The following is a 15,000-nucleotide window of genomic DNA, read 5'->3' as shown; positions in this document are numbered from 1 at the left end:
AGTACGGTCGCGCCGGGGCCTGCGGGGCGGCGCGGGGAGCGCACGCTCACGCGGCGGCCGGGGCGCTAGAGTGCGACCCGCAGTGGGTAGGAACCGTCCACCCGACGTCGGACGAGCCGAGGCCGATGGGGGCCCTACCAAGGCGGGTCATGAGTGCCAGTCGGTCAGTTGGGTGAGGGGGTACTCGGAGGCCCGCCGGGAGCAGACGGGCGACCGGGGATGGGGGGCGTACGCGGGCGGGCGCCGGGAGAAGACGGCCCGTCCGGGGTCGAATCTCGGCCTGTGTTTTCGGAGCCGGCCGGGCATCACGCTCCCTCCTTGGATGGACAACATTCGTAGTTGACACTTTGTGTCATTTTATCCGAGCGGGCGGGCGCCTCGAGAGGCGGACCGTCCGGGGCGACTCTCGGCCTGTGTTTTCGGAGCCGGCCGGGCATCACGCTCCCTCCTTGGATGGACAACATTCGTAGTTGACACTTTGTGTCATTTTATCCGAGCGGGCGGGCGCCTCGAGAGGCGGACCGTCCGGGGCGACTCTCGGCCTGTGTTTTCGGAGCCGGCCGGGCCTCACGCTCCCTCCTTGGATGGACAACATTCGTAGTTGACACTTTGTGTCATTTTATCCGAGCGGGCGGGCGCCGCGAGGCGGACCGTCCGGGGCGACTCTCGGCCTGTGTTTTCGGAGCCGGCCGGGCATCACGCTCCCTCCTTGGATGGACAACATTCGTAGTTGACACTTTGTGTCATTTTATCCGAGCGGGCGGGCGCCTCGAGAGGCGGACCGTCCGGGGCGACTCTCGGCCTGTGTTTTCGGAGCCGGCCGGGCCTCAAGCTCCCTCCTTGGATGGACAACATTCGTAGTTGACACTTTGTGTCATTTTATCCGAGCGGGCGGGCGCCGCGAGGCGGACCGTCCGGGGCGACTCTCGGCCTGTGTTTAAGGAGCCGGCCGGGCATCACGCTCCTTCCTTGGATGGACAACATTCGCAGTTGACACTTTGTGTCATTTTATCCGAGCAGACGGGCGCCTCGAGAGGCGGACCGTCCGGGGCGACTCTCGGCCTGTGTTTTCGGAGCCGGCCGGGCATCACGCTCCCTCCTTGGATGGACAACATTCGTAGTTGACACTTTGTGTCATTTTATCCGAGCGGGCGGGCGCCTCGAGAGGCGGACCGTCCGGGGCGACTCTCGGCCTGTGTTTTCGGAGCCGGCCGGGCCTCAAGCTCCCTCCTTGGATGGACAACATTCGTAGTTGACACTTTGTGTCATTTTATCCGAGCGGGCGGGCGCCGCGAGGCGGACCGTCCGGGGCGACTCTCGGCCTGTGTTTAAGGAGCCGGCCGGGCATCACGCTCCTTCCTTGGATGGACAACATTCGCAGTTGACACTTTGTGTCATTTTATCCGAGCAGACGGGCGCCTCGAGAGGCGGACCGTCCGGGGCGACTCTCGGCCTGTGTTTTCGGAGCCGGCCGGGCATCACGCTCCCTCCTTGGATGGACAACATTCGTAGTTGACACTTTGTGTCATTTTATCCGAGCGGGCGGGCGCCTCGAGAGGCGGACCGTCCGGGGCGACTCTCGGCCTGTGTTTTCGGAGCCGGCCGGGCCTCAAGCTCCCTCCTTGGATGGACAACATTCGTAGTTGACACTTTGTGTCATTTTATCCGAGCGGGCGGGCGCCGCGAGGCGGACCGTCCGGGGCGACTCTCGGCCTGTGTTTAAGGAGCCGGCCGGGCATCACGCTCCTTCCTTGGATGGACAACATTCGCAGTTGACACTTTGTGTCATTTTATCCGAGCAGACGGGCGCCGCGAGGCGGACCGTCCGGGGCGACTCTCGGCCTGTGTTTTCGGAGCCGGCCGGGCATCACGCTCCCTCCTTGGATGGACAACATTCGTAGTTGACACTTTGTGTCATTTTATCCGAGCAGACGGGCGCCGCGAGGCTGACCGTCCGGGGCGACTCTCGGCCTGTGTTTAAGGAGCCGGCCGGGCATCACGCTCCTTCCTTGGATGGACAACATTCGCAGTTGACACTTTGTGTCATTTTGTTCGGCCTGTGTTTAAGGAGGCGGCCGTCCTCCACTCGGTCCGTGTTTAAGGAGCGACACTCGCGCTCCGGTTCGGCCTGTATTTAGGGAGGCGGCCGTCCTCCGCTTGGTCTGTGTTAAGGGCGACACTCGGTCCATGTTTGAGGAGCCTGGCCCTGACGCTCCTCTCCGGCCTGTGTTTAAGGAGGCGGCCGTCCTCCCCTTGGTCTGTGTTAAGGGCGACACTCGGTCCATGTTTGAGGAGCCTGGCCCTGACGCTCCTCTCCGGCCTGTGTTTAAGGAGGCGGCCGTCCTCCCCTTGGTCTGTGTTAAGGGCGACACTCGGTCCATGTTTGAGGAGCCTGGCCCTGACGCTCCTCTCCGGCCTGTGTTTAAGGAGGCGGCCGTCCTCCCCTTGGTCTGTGTTAAGGGCGACACTCGGTCCATGTTTGAGGAGCCTGGCCCTGACGCTCCTCTCCGGCCTGTGTTTAAGGAGGCGGCCGTCCTCCCCTTGGTCTGTGTTAAGGGCGACACTCGGTCCATGTTTGAGGAGCCTGGCCCTGACGCTCCTCTCCGGCCTGTGTTTAAGGAGGCGGCCGTCCTCCCCTTGGTCTGTGTTAAGGGCGACACTCGGTCCATGTTTGAGGAGCCTGGCCCTGACGCTCCTCTCCGGCCTGTGTTTAAGGAGGCGGCCGTCCTCCCCTTGGTCTGTGTTAAGGGCGACACTCGGTCCGTGTTTAAGGAGCCTGGCCCTCGCGCTCCGGTTCGGCCTGTATTTAGGGAGGCGGCCGTCCTCCGCTTGGTCTGTGTTAAGGGCGACACTCGGTCCATGTTTGAGGAGCCTGGCCCTGACGCTCCTCTCCGGCCTGTGTTTAAGGAGGCGGCCGTCCTCCCCTTGGTCTGTGTTAAGGGCGACACTCGGTCCGTGTTTAAGGAGCCTGGCCCTCGCGCTCCGGTTCGGCCTGTATTTAGGGAGGCGGCCGTCCTCCGCTTGGTCTGTGTTAAGGGCGACACTCGGTCCGTGTTTAAGGAGCCGGCCCTGACGCTCCTCTTCGGCCTGTGTTTAAGGAGGCGGCCGTCCTCCACTTCCTTCCATGCACCACCACATTCGCAGTTGACACTTTGCCATTTTTTCAGAGAGGTGACACTTAGTCGTTTTTTCGAAAGTTGACACTTAGCCGTTTTTTCGAAAGTTGACACTTTGCCGTTTTTTCAGAGAGGTGACACTTTGTCGTTTTTTCGAAAGTTGACACTTAGCCGTTTTTTCGAAAGTTGACACTTAGCCGTTTTTTCGAAAGTTGACACTTAGCCGTTTTTTCGAAAGTTGACACTTAGTCACTTTTTCGCCACAGTGACACCTCCAGCGCGTGCCACGGCGCTTTTCAGGTCTTCTATCCGACCTTGTGCTGTCGAGGACGGCGTGTCCGACGCCGTGGGGAGACCAGCACCATCTCCTCCATACTCGTAAACGGGGTGCTTTGGAAAACGGGGGGAAAGTCGATGAGTACACTGACTACTGGGACCATTTCATTGTACTCTGGCGCACCTGAAGACCAAAAAAGGTACTGCACCTTAGCCCGGGTACCTCACCCCCTGGTACCTCGAGGAGAACTTAGAAAAATTTCGACAAATTTTTGGTGAGCTCCAGGGAGAGAGGCTGATTTTTCGCTTTTTGAGGCCGACCGCCGAACCGGCGCGGGGCGGACTCACAAGCCCCGCAGAGCCGTGGGCACTTAGTCGTTTTTTCAGAGAGGCGACACTTAGTCGTTTTTTCAGAGGCGACACTTAGTCGTTTTTTCGAAAGTTGACACTTAGCCGTTTTTTCGAAAGTCGACACTTAGCCGTTTTTTTGGAAAGTTGACACTTAGTCGTTTTTTCGAAAGTTGACACTTAGTCGTTTTTTCGCCACAATTGGCTCTGAGCTCCAGGGGAGAGCCTGGTTTTGCCTTATTTCAGGCCGGCTGGGGAACCGGCGCGGGTCGGATGCACGAGCCCGGCAGAGCCGTGGGCACTTAGAAAATTTTCGCCGATTAAGCTGGGACCTCCAGGCGGAGACCGGCATTCCTCGTCCTCGGGGTTCGACCCAGGAACCGGCGCTGGGCAGACGCCGTAGCCACGCAGAGCCGTGGGCACTTAGAAAATATTCGCCAAGTTGGCTCTGAGCTCCAGGCGGAGAGGCTGGTTTTGCCTTATTTCAGGCCGGCTGGGGAACCGGCGCGGGTCGGATGCACGAGCCCGCAGAGCCGTGGGCACTTTGCCATTTTCTCAGAGTCGACACTTAGTCGTTTTTTCAGAGAGGCGACACTCTGTCGTTTTTTCGAAAGTTGACACTTTGCCGTTTTTTCAGAGAGGCGACACTTAGCCGTTTTTTCGAAAGTTGACACTTAGCCGTTTTTTCGAAAGTCGACACTTAGCCGTTTTTTCAGAGATGTGACACTTTGCCGTTTTTTCGAAAGTCGACACTTAGCCGTTTTTTCAGAGATGTGACACTTAGAAACTTTTTGCCAAGTTGGCTGTGAGCTCCAGGAGGAGACCGTTATTTTTCGTCATTCGAGGCCGACTGCGGAACCGGCGCTGGGCGGACGCCAAAGCTCGGCAGGGCCGTGGGCACTTAGAAACTTTTTGCCAAGTTGGCTGTGAGCTCCAGGAGGAGACCGTTATTTTTCGTCATTCGAGGCCGACTGCGGAACCGGCGCTGGGCGGACGCCAAAGCTCGGCAGGGCCGTGGGCACTTAGAAACTTTTTGCCAAGTTGGCTGTGAGCTCCAGGAGGAGACCGTTATTTTTCGTCATTCGAGGCCGACTGCGGAACCGGCGCTGGGCGGACGCCAAAGCTCGGCAGGGCCGTGGGCACTTAGAAACTTTTTGCCAAGTTGGCTGTGAGCTCCAGGAGGAGACCGTTATTTTTCGTCATTCGAGGCCGACTGCGGAACCGGCGCTGGGCGGACGCCAAAGCTCGGCAGGGCCGGGGGCACTTAGAAACTTTTTGCCAAGTTGGCTGTGAGCTCCAGGAGGAGACCGTTATTTTTCGTCATTCGAGGCCGACTGCGGAACCGGCGCTGGGCGGACGCCAAAGCTCGGCAGGGCCGTGGGCACTTAGAAACTTTTTGCCAAGTTGGCTGTGAGCTCCAGGAGGAGACCGTTATTTTTCGTCATTCGAGGCCGACTGCGGAACCGGCGCTGGGCGGACGCCAAAGCTCGGCAGGGCCGTGGGCACTTAGAAACTTTTTGCCAAGTTGGCTGTGAGCTCCAGGAGGAGACCGTTATTTTTCGTCATTCTAGGCCGGCTGCAGAACCGGCGCGGGTCGGATGCACGAGCCCGCAGAGCCGTGGGCACTTTGCCACTTTTTCGCCACAATTGGCTGTGAGCTCCAGGAGGAGACCGTTATTTTTCGTCATTCTAGGCCGGTTGCAGAACCGGCGCGGCTCGGATGCACGAGCCCGCAGAGCCGTGGGCACTTAGAAAATTTTCAGAGAGGCGACACTTTGCCATTTTTTCAGAGAGGTGACACTTAGTCGTTTTTTCGAAAGTTGACACTTAGCCGTTTTTTCGAAAGTTGACACTTAGTCGTTTTTTCGAAAGTTGACACTTAGTCGTTTTTTCGCCAAAGTGCCCACCTCCAGCGCGTGCCACGGCGCTTTCCAGGTCTTCTATCCGACCTTGTGCTGTCGAGGACGGCGTGTCCGACGCCGTGGGGAGACCAGCACCATCTCCTCCATACTCGTAAACGAGGTGCTTTGGAAAACGGGGGGAAAGTCGATGAGTACACTGACTACTGGGACCATTTCATTGTACTCTGGCGCACCTGAAGACCAAAAAAGGTACTGCACCTTAGCCCGGGTACCTCACCCCCTGGTACCTCGAGGAGAACTTAGAAAAATTTCGACAAATTTTTGGTGAGCTCCAGGGAGAGAGGCTGATTTTTTGCTTTTTGAGGCCGACCGCCGAACCGGCGCGGGGCGGACTCACAAGCCCCGCAGAGCCGTGGGCACTTAGTCGTTTTTTCGAAAGTTGACACTTAGCCGTTTTTTCGAAAGTTGACACTTAGCCGTTTTTTCGAAAGTCGACACTTAGCCGTTTTTTCGAAAGTTGACACTTAGTCGTTTTTTCGCCGATTTTGCTGGGACCTCCAGGCGAGGACCGGCGTTTTTCGTCTTCCGGGTCCGACCCGGGAACCAGCGCCGAGCGGACACATTCGCTCGCTAGTGCCGTTGGCACTTAGAAAATTTTTCGTTTGTCATGAGCTCCGGGCGGAGACCGGCGTTTTTCGTCTTCCGGGTTCGACCCGGGAACCAGCGCCGAGCGGACACATTCGCTCGCTAGTGCCGTTGGCACTTAGAAAATTTTTCGTTTGTCATGAGCTCCGGGCGGAGAGCGGCGTTTTTCGTCTTCCGGGTTCGACCCGGGAACCAGCGCCGAGCGGACACATTCGCTCGCTAGTGCCGTTGGCACTTAGAAAATTTTTCGTTTGTCATGAGCTCCGGGCGGAGACCGGCGTTTTTCGTCTTCCGGGTTCGACCCGGGAACCAGCGCCGAGCGGACACATTCGCTCGCTAGTGCCGTTGGCACTTAGAAAATTTTTCGTTTGTCATGAGCTCCGGGCGGAGACCGGCGTTTTTCGTCTTCCGGGTTCGACCCGGGAACCAGCGCCGAGCGGACACATTCGCTCGCTAGTGCCGTTGGCACTTAGAAAATTTTTCGTTTGTCATGAGCTCCGGGCGGAGAGCGGCGTTTTTCGTCTTCCGGGTTCGACCCGGGAACCAGCGCCGAGCGGACACATTCGCTCGCTAGTGCCGTTGGCACTTAGAAAATTTTTCATTTGTCATGAGCTCCGGGCGGAGAGCGGCGTTTTTCGTCTTCCGGGTTCGACCCGGGAACCAGCGCCGAGCGGACACATTCGCTCGCTAGTGCCGTTGGCACTTAGAAAATTTTTCGTTTGTCATGAGCTCCGGGCGGAGAGCGGCGTTTTTCGTCTTCCGGGTTCGACCCGGGAACCAGCGCCGAGCGGACACATTCGCTCGCTAGTGCCGTTGGCACTTAGAAAATTTTTCGTTTGTCATGAGCTCCGGGCGGAGACCGGCGTTTTTCGTCTTCCGGGTTCGACCCGGGAACCAGCGCCGAGCGGACACATTCGCTCGCTAGTGCCGTTGGCACTTAGAAGATTTTTCGTTTGTCATGAGCTCCGGGCGGAGACCGGCGTTTTTCGTCTTCCGGGTTCGACCCGGGAACCAGCGCCGAGCGGACACATTCGCTCGCTAGTGCCGTTGGCACTTAGAAAATTTTTCGTTTGTCATGAGCTCCGGGCGGAGACCGGCATTTTTCGTCATTCGAGGCCGACGGGGGAACCAGCCGGAGCGGACACGTTTGCTCGGAAGAGCCGTTGGCACTTAGAAAAAATTCCGTGTCTCGTGAGCTCCAGGGGGGACAGGCTGGTTTTATTCATCCGTAGCCGACATGGGAACCAGCGCGGAGCGGATTGGTGTTGCGCTGGCATATACCTCATCTCTCTCAGGAGTCCCCCCCTTATACGTGCCGATGGTGTTTTGGAAAACGGGGGGTAACTGGATGAGTACACTGACTAGGGGGACCAGTACACTAGCGAGGGGGACCAGTACACTGACTAGTGGGACCAACACACTATGAGCGCCTGGTACCTAAAATGGAAGTATAGAGGCCGAATTTCGGGCAAGATCACGCCGGGTTAGGCTTCCAGGACCTCGGCTAAGCAATTTTAACGGGTCGCCCGGTTCTTTTTTGATCCAGCCCGGTTCTTTTTTTTATCCAGCCCGGTTCTTTTTACACTTCCAGCTGGAGCTCGGGAGCGGCTTTTTGCACAAGAACACGCCGTGTTAGGCTTCCAGGACCTCGGCTAAGCAATTTTAACGGGTCGCCCGGTTCTTTTTTTTTATCCAGCCCGGTTCTTTTTTTATCCAGCCCGGTTCTTTTTACACTTCCAGCTGGAGCTCGGGAGCGGCTTTTTGCACAAGAACACGCCGTGTTAGGCTTCCAGGACCTCGGCTAAGCAATTTTAACGGGTCGCCCGGTTCTTTTTTTTATCCAGCCCGGTTCTTTTTTTATCCAGCCCGGTTCTTTTTACACTTCCAGCTGGAGCTCGGGAGCGGCTTTTTGCACAAGATCACGCCGTGTTAGGCTTCCAGGACCTCGGCTAAGCAATTTTAACGGGTCGCCCGGTTCTTTTTTGATCCAGCCCGGTTCTTTTTTTTATCCAGCCTGGTTCTTTTTACACTTCCAGCTGGAGCTCGGGAGCGGCTTTTTGCACAAGAACACGCCGTGTTAGGCTTCCAGGACCTCGGCTAAGCAATTTTAACGGGTCGCCCGGTTCTTTTTTGATCCAGCCCGGTTCTTTTTTTTATCCAGCCTGGTTCTTTTTACACTTCCAGCTGGAGCTCGGGAGCGGCTTTTTGCACAAGATCACGCCGTGTTAGGCTTCCAGGACCTCGGCTAAGCAATTTTAACGGGTCGCCCGGTTCTTTTTTGAACCAGCCCGGTTCTTTTTTTGATCCAGCCCGGTTCTTTTTAAACTTCCAGCTGGAGCTCGGGAGCGGCTTTTTGCACAAGATCACGCCGGGTTAGGCTTCCAGGACCTCGGCTAAGCAATTTTAACGGGTCGCCCGGTTCTTTTTTGATCCAGCCCGGTTCTTTTTTTTATCCAGCCTGGTTCTTTTTACACTTCCAGCTGGAGCTCGGGAGCGGCTTTTTGCACAAGATCACGCCGTGTTAGGCTTCCAGGACCTCGGCTAAGCAATTTTAACGGGTCGCCCGGTTCTTTTTTGATCCAGCCCGGTTCTTTTTTTATCCAGCCCGGTTCTTTTTACACTTCCAGCTGGAGCTCGGGAGCGGCTTTTTGCACAAGATCACGCCGTGTTAGGCTTCCAGGACCTCGGCTAAGCAATTTTAACGGGTCGCCCGGTTCTTTTTTGATCCAGCCCGGTTCTTTTTTTTATCCAGCCCGGTTCTTTTTACACTTCCAGCTGGAGCTCGGGAGCGGCTTTTTGCACAAGATCACGCCGTGTTAGGCTTCCAGGACCTCGGCGAAGCAATTTTAACGGGTCGCCCGGTTCTTTTTTGATCCAGCCCGGTTCTTTTTTTTATCCAGCCCGGTTCTTTTTACACTTCCAGCTGGAGCTCGGGAGCGGCTTTTTGCACAAGATCACGCCGGGTTAGGCTTCCAGGACCTCGGCTAAGCAATTTTAACGGGTCGCCCGGTTCTTTTTTGATCCAGCCCGGTTCTTTTTTTATCCAGCCCGGTTCTTTTTACACTTCCAGCTGGAGCTCGGGAGCGGCTTTTTGCACAAGATCACGCCGGGTTAGGCTTCCAGGACCTCGGCTAAGCAATTTTAACGGGTCCCCCGGTTCTTTTTTGATCCAGCCCGGTTCTTTTTTTATCCAGCCCGGTTCTTTTTACACTTCCAGCTGGAGCTCGGGAGCGGCTTTTTGCACAAGATCACGCCGTGTTAGGCTTCCAGGACCTCGGCTAAGCAATTTTAACGGGTCGCCCGGTTCTTTTTTGAACCAGCCCGGTTCTTTTTTTGATCCAGCCCGGTTCTTTTTAAACTTCCAGCTGGAGCTCGGGAGCGGCTTTTTGCACAAGATCACGCCGGGTTAGGCTTCCAGGACCTCGGCTAAGCAATTTTAACGGGTCGCCCGGTTCTTTTTTGATCCAGCCCGGTTCTTTTTTTTATCCAGCCTGGTTCTTTTTACACTTCCAGCTGGAGCTCGGGACCGGCTTTTTGCACAAGATCACGCCGTGTTAGGCTTCCAGGACCTCGGCTAAGCAATTTTAACGGGTCGCCCGGTTCTTTTTTGATCCAGCCCGGTTCTTTTTTTATCCAGCCCGGTTCTTTTTACACTTCCAGCTGGAGCTCGGGAGCGGCTTTTTGCACAAGATCACGCCGTGTTAGGCTTCCAGGACCTCGGCTAAGCAATTTTAACGGGTCGCCCGGTTCTTTTTTGATCCAGCCCGGTTCTTTTTTTTATCCAGCCCGGTTCTTTTTACACTTCCAGCTGGAGCTCGGGAGCGGCTTTTTGCACAAGATCACGCCGGGTTAGGCTTCCAGGACCTCGGCAAAGCAATTTTAACGGGTCCCCCGGTTCTTTTTTGATCCAGCCCGGTTCTTTTTTTATCCAGCCCGGTTCTTTTTACACTTCCAGCTGGAGCTCGGGAGCGGCTTTTTGCACAAGATCACGCCGGGTTAGGCTTCCAGGACCTCGGCTAAGCAATTTTAACGGGTCCCCCGGTTCTTTTTTGATCCAGCCCGGTTCTTTTTTTATCCAGCCCGGTTCTTTTTACACTTCCAGCTGGAGCTCGGGAGCGGCTTTTTGCACAAGATCACGCCGTGTTAGGCTTCCAGGACCTCGGCTAAGCAATTTTAACGGGTCGCCCGGTTCTTTTTTGATCCAGCCCGGTTCTTTTTCCACTTCCAGCTGGAGCTCAGCAGCGGCTTTTTGCACAAGATCACGCCGGGTTAGGCTTCCAGGACCTCGGCTAAGCACTTCTAACGGGTCGCCCGGTTCTTTTTTTGAACCAGCCCGGTTCTTTTTACACTTCCAGCTGGAGCTCAGCAGCGGCTTTTTGCACAAGATCACGCCGGGTTAGGGTTCCAGGACCTCGGCTAAGCAATTTTAACGGGCCGCCCGGTTCTTTTTTTGATCCAGCCCGGTTCTTTTTACACTTCCAGCTGGAGCTCAGCAGCGGCTTTTTGCACAAGATCACGCCGGGTTAGGCTTCCAGGACCTCGGCTAAGCACTTCTAACGGGCCCTGGTCCACCCCTGCCAGCGCATTTCAAAACTTGGCATTAATTTCGACCTAAGAGACGAAGTCTGATTTTTTTCTACCACTTGGGCGGCCTTTTTGCACCCAGAACACCCGCACCGGCACCATAAATTCGAAGGGTGCCGAGTGCGTCGGCGCAGATTCTGCGACGGAGTGACACTTCCCTCTTGTGGACATTCGGCGGTAGGTGAAATGCGCACTCGGTCTTCTCTTTTCTTTTCCTTCCAGTGAAACTTTGGCAACATTCTGCGAGCTGCTGGCTTCCAGAACCTCGGCCAAGCAGGTGGAGGATTTTTTTCCACTTCCAGCTGGAGGTGAGGAGGGACTTTTTGGGCAAGATCACGCCGACTTAGCAAGCAAGGTGGAAGTGCCAGCATGCTCCGTGGCTGGAAGTGTGGATGTGGAGCTCCAGCACCCTCCCTGCCTATGGAAGTGTGGAGCTCCAGCACCCTCCCTGCCTATGGAAGTGTGGAGCTCCAGCACCCTCCCTGCCTATGGAAGTGTGGAGCTCCAGCACCCTCCCTGCCTATGGAAGTGTGGAGCTCCAGCACCCTCCCTGCCTATGGAAGTGTGGAGCTCCAGCACCCTCCCTGCCTATGGAAGTGTGGAGCTCCAGCACCCTCCCTGCCTATGGAAGTGTGGAGCTCCAGCACCCTCCCTGCCTATGGAAGTGTGGAGCTCCAGCACCCTCCCTGCCTATGGAAGTGTGGAGCTCCAGCACCCTCCCTGCCTATGGAAGTGTGGAGCTCCAGCACCCTCCCTGCCTATGGAAGTGTGGAGCTCCAGCACCCTCCCTGCCTATGGAAGTGTGGAGCTCCAGCACCCTCCCTGCCTATGGAAGAGCCACCTCCGCGGGCATGCTGCTCAACCACGCCGGCCCAGAGTTCCAGCAGCTCGGCTACACTCTCTCACAAGCCCCGCCTGGAGCTCCCCAGCCCGCCCCTGGTACCTCAACTACCGAGGCCAGCCGCTCGACCAGGCCGGCCCAGAGTTCCAGCCGCTCGGCTTCACTCTCTCACAAGCCCCGCCTGGAGCTCCCCAGCCCGCCCCTGGTACCTCAACTACCGAGGCCAGCCGCTCGACCACGCCGGCGCAGAGTTCCAGCCGCTCGGATAAGCTCTGCCACTCTCCCGCTAAGCAGCCACCGGTAACGGGGAAATGTCGCCGCCTTGTGGACACGCCCTTGTAAATGAATGGGCTTTCGCACTTAGTGCAATTTTCGCCAGCTCCGTGGCTGCAAGTATGGAGCTATGGAGCCACCAGCCAGGCTGGAGCTCTGGAGCTATGGAAGTTTGGAGCTCTGGAGCTATGGAGCTATGGAGCTATGGAGCTATGGAGCTATGGAGCTATGGAGCTCTGGGGCTATGGAGCTATGGAGCTATGGAGCTATGGAAGTATGGAGCTATGGAGCTATGGATGTATGGAGCTATGGAAGTATGGAGCTATGGAGCTATGGAAGTCTGGAGCTATGGAAGTATGGAGCTATGGAGCTATGGAAGTATGGAGCTATGGAGCTATGGAGCTATGGAGCTATGGAGCCACCAGCCAGCACCCTCCGTGGCTCAACCACACCGGCCCAGAGTTCCAGCCGCTCGGCTTCACTCTCTCACAAGCCCCGCCTGGAGCTCCCCAGCCCACCCCTGGTACCTCAACTACCGAGGCCAGCCGCTCGACCAGGCCGGCCGAGAGTTCCAGCCGCTCGGCTTCACTCTCTCACAAGACCCGCCTGGAGCTCCCCGGCCCACCCCTGGTACCTCAACTACCGAGGCCAGCCGCTCGACCACGCCGGCCGAGAGTTCCAGCCGCTCGGCTTCACTCTCTCACAAGACCCGCCTGGAGCTCCCCGGCCCACCCCTGGTACCTCAACTACCGAGGCCAGCCGTTCGACCACGCCGGCGCAGAGTTCCAGCCGCTCGGATAAGCTCTGTCACTCTCCTGCCGCGCAGCCACCGGTAACGGGGAAATGTCGCCGCCTTGTGGACACGCCCTTGTAAATGAATGGGCTTTCGCACTTAGTGCAATTTTCGCCAACTCTCTGACTGGAGCTATGGAAGTATGGAGCTATGGAGCCACCAGCCACCCAGGCTGGAGCTATGGAGCTCTGGAGGTATGGAGCTCTGGTGCTATGGAAGTATGGAGCTATGGAGCTATGGAAGTATGGAGCTATGGAGCTATGGAGCTCTGGAAGTATGGAGCTATGGTGCTATGGAGCTATGGAGCTATGGAGCTATGGAGCTCTGGAAGTATGGAGCTCTGGTGCTATGGAGCTATGGAGCTCTGGTGCTATGGAGCTATGGAGCTCTGGTGCTATGGAGCTCTGGTGCTATGGAGCTCTGGTGCTATGGAGCTATGGTGCTATGGAGCTATGGAGCTCTGGAGGTATGGAGCTCTGGAGGTATGGAGCTCTGGAGGTATGGAGCTCTGGTGCTATGGAGCTATGGAGCTCTGGTGCTATGGAGCTATGGAGCTCTGGTGCTATGGAGCTATGGAGCTCTGGTGCTATGGAGCTATGGAGCTATGGAGCCACCAGCCAGCACCCTCCGTGGCTGGATCAATGGAAGTGTTTTAGGTACCAGGCAGCCAAAGGGCCGGGGCCTCACGCTCGACCACGCCGGCGCAGAGTTCCAGCCGCTCGGATAAGCTCTGTCACTCACCCGCCGCGCAGCCACCGGTAACGGGGAAATGTCGCCGCCTGGCGGACACGCCGTTGTAAATGAATGGGCTTTCGCACTTAGTGCAATTTTCGCCAACTCTCTGACTGGAGCTATGGAAGTATGGAGCTATGGAGCCACCAGCCACCCAGGCTGGAGCTATGGAGCTCTGGAGCTATGGAGCTATGGAGCTCTGGTGCTATGGAGCTATGGAGCTCTGGTGCTATGGAGCTATGGAGCTGGTGCTATGGAGCTATGGAGCTCTGGTGCTATGGAGCTATGGAGCTCTGGTGCTATGGAGCTATGGAGCTCTGGTGCTATGGAGCTATGGAGCTCTGGAGGTATGGAGGTATGGAGCTCTGGTGCTATGGAGCTATGGAGCTCTGGTGCTATGGAGCTCTGGTGCTATGGAGCTATGGAGCTCTGGTGCTATGGAGCTATGGAGCTCTGGTGCTATGGAGCTATGGAGCTCTGGTGCTATGGAGCTCTGGTGCTATGGAGCTATGGAGCTCTGGTGCTATGGAGCTATGGAGCTCTGGTGCTATGGAGCTCTGGTGCTATGGAGCTATGGAGCTCTGGTGCTATGGAGCTCTGGAGCTCTGGAGGTATGGAGCTATGGAGGTATGGAGCCACCAGCCAGCACCCTCCGTGGCTGGATCAATGGAAGTGTTTTAGGTACCAGGCAGCCAAAGGGCCGAGGCCTCACGCTCGACCACGCCGGCGCAGAGTTCCAGCCGCTCGGATAAGCTCTGTCACTCACCCGCCGCGCAGCCACCGGTAACGGGGAAATGTCGCCGCCTGGCGGACACGCCGTTGTAAATGAATGGGCTTTCGCACTTAGTGCAATTTTAGCCAACTCCGTGGCTGCAAGTATGGAAGTATGGAGCTATGGAGCCACCAGCCAGCACCCTCCGCGGCTGGAGCTATGGAAGTATGGAGCTATGGAGCTCTGGGGCTATGGAAGTATGGAGCTCTGGGGCTATGGAGCTCCGGGGCTATGGAGCTCCGGGGCTATGGAGCTCCGGGGCTATGGAGCTCCGGGGCTATGGAGCTCCGGGGCTATGGAGCTCCGGGGCTATGGAGCTATGGAGCTCCGGGGCTATGGAGCTCCGGGGCTATGGAGCTATGGAGCTCCGGGGCTATGGAGCTCCGGGGCTATGGAGCTCCGGGGCTATGGAGCTATGGAGCTCCGGGGCTATGGAGCTCCGGGGCTATGGAGCTCCGGGGCTATGGAGCTATGGAGCTCCGGGGCTATGGAGCTCCGGGGCTATGGAGCTCCGGGGCTATGGAGCTCTGGAGCTATGGAAGTATGGATGATCCAGCACCCTCCGTGGCTGACCGCTGGTGCTCGGGGCCGGTGAACTCGGCACCCGCCTCCGGCGGGTGCCTCGGTGACCGCCGTCGCTTGGGGCCAGTGAACTCGGCACCCGCCTTCGGCGGGTGCCTCGGTGACCGGTTGTCGCTTGGGGCCAGTGAACTCGGCACCCGCCTTCGGCGGGTGCCTCGGTGACCGGTTGTCGCTTG

The sequence above is a fragment of the Syngnathus leptorhynchus genome, unplaced genomic scaffold (assembly GCF_054491065.1).
Source record: "Syngnathus leptorhynchus isolate UIUO unplaced genomic scaffold, UIUO_Slep HiC_scaffold_243, whole genome shotgun sequence".
NCBI lineage: Eukaryota > Metazoa > Chordata > Actinopteri > Syngnathiformes > Syngnathidae > Syngnathus > Syngnathus leptorhynchus.
This window is presented reverse-complemented; position numbering follows the sequence as displayed.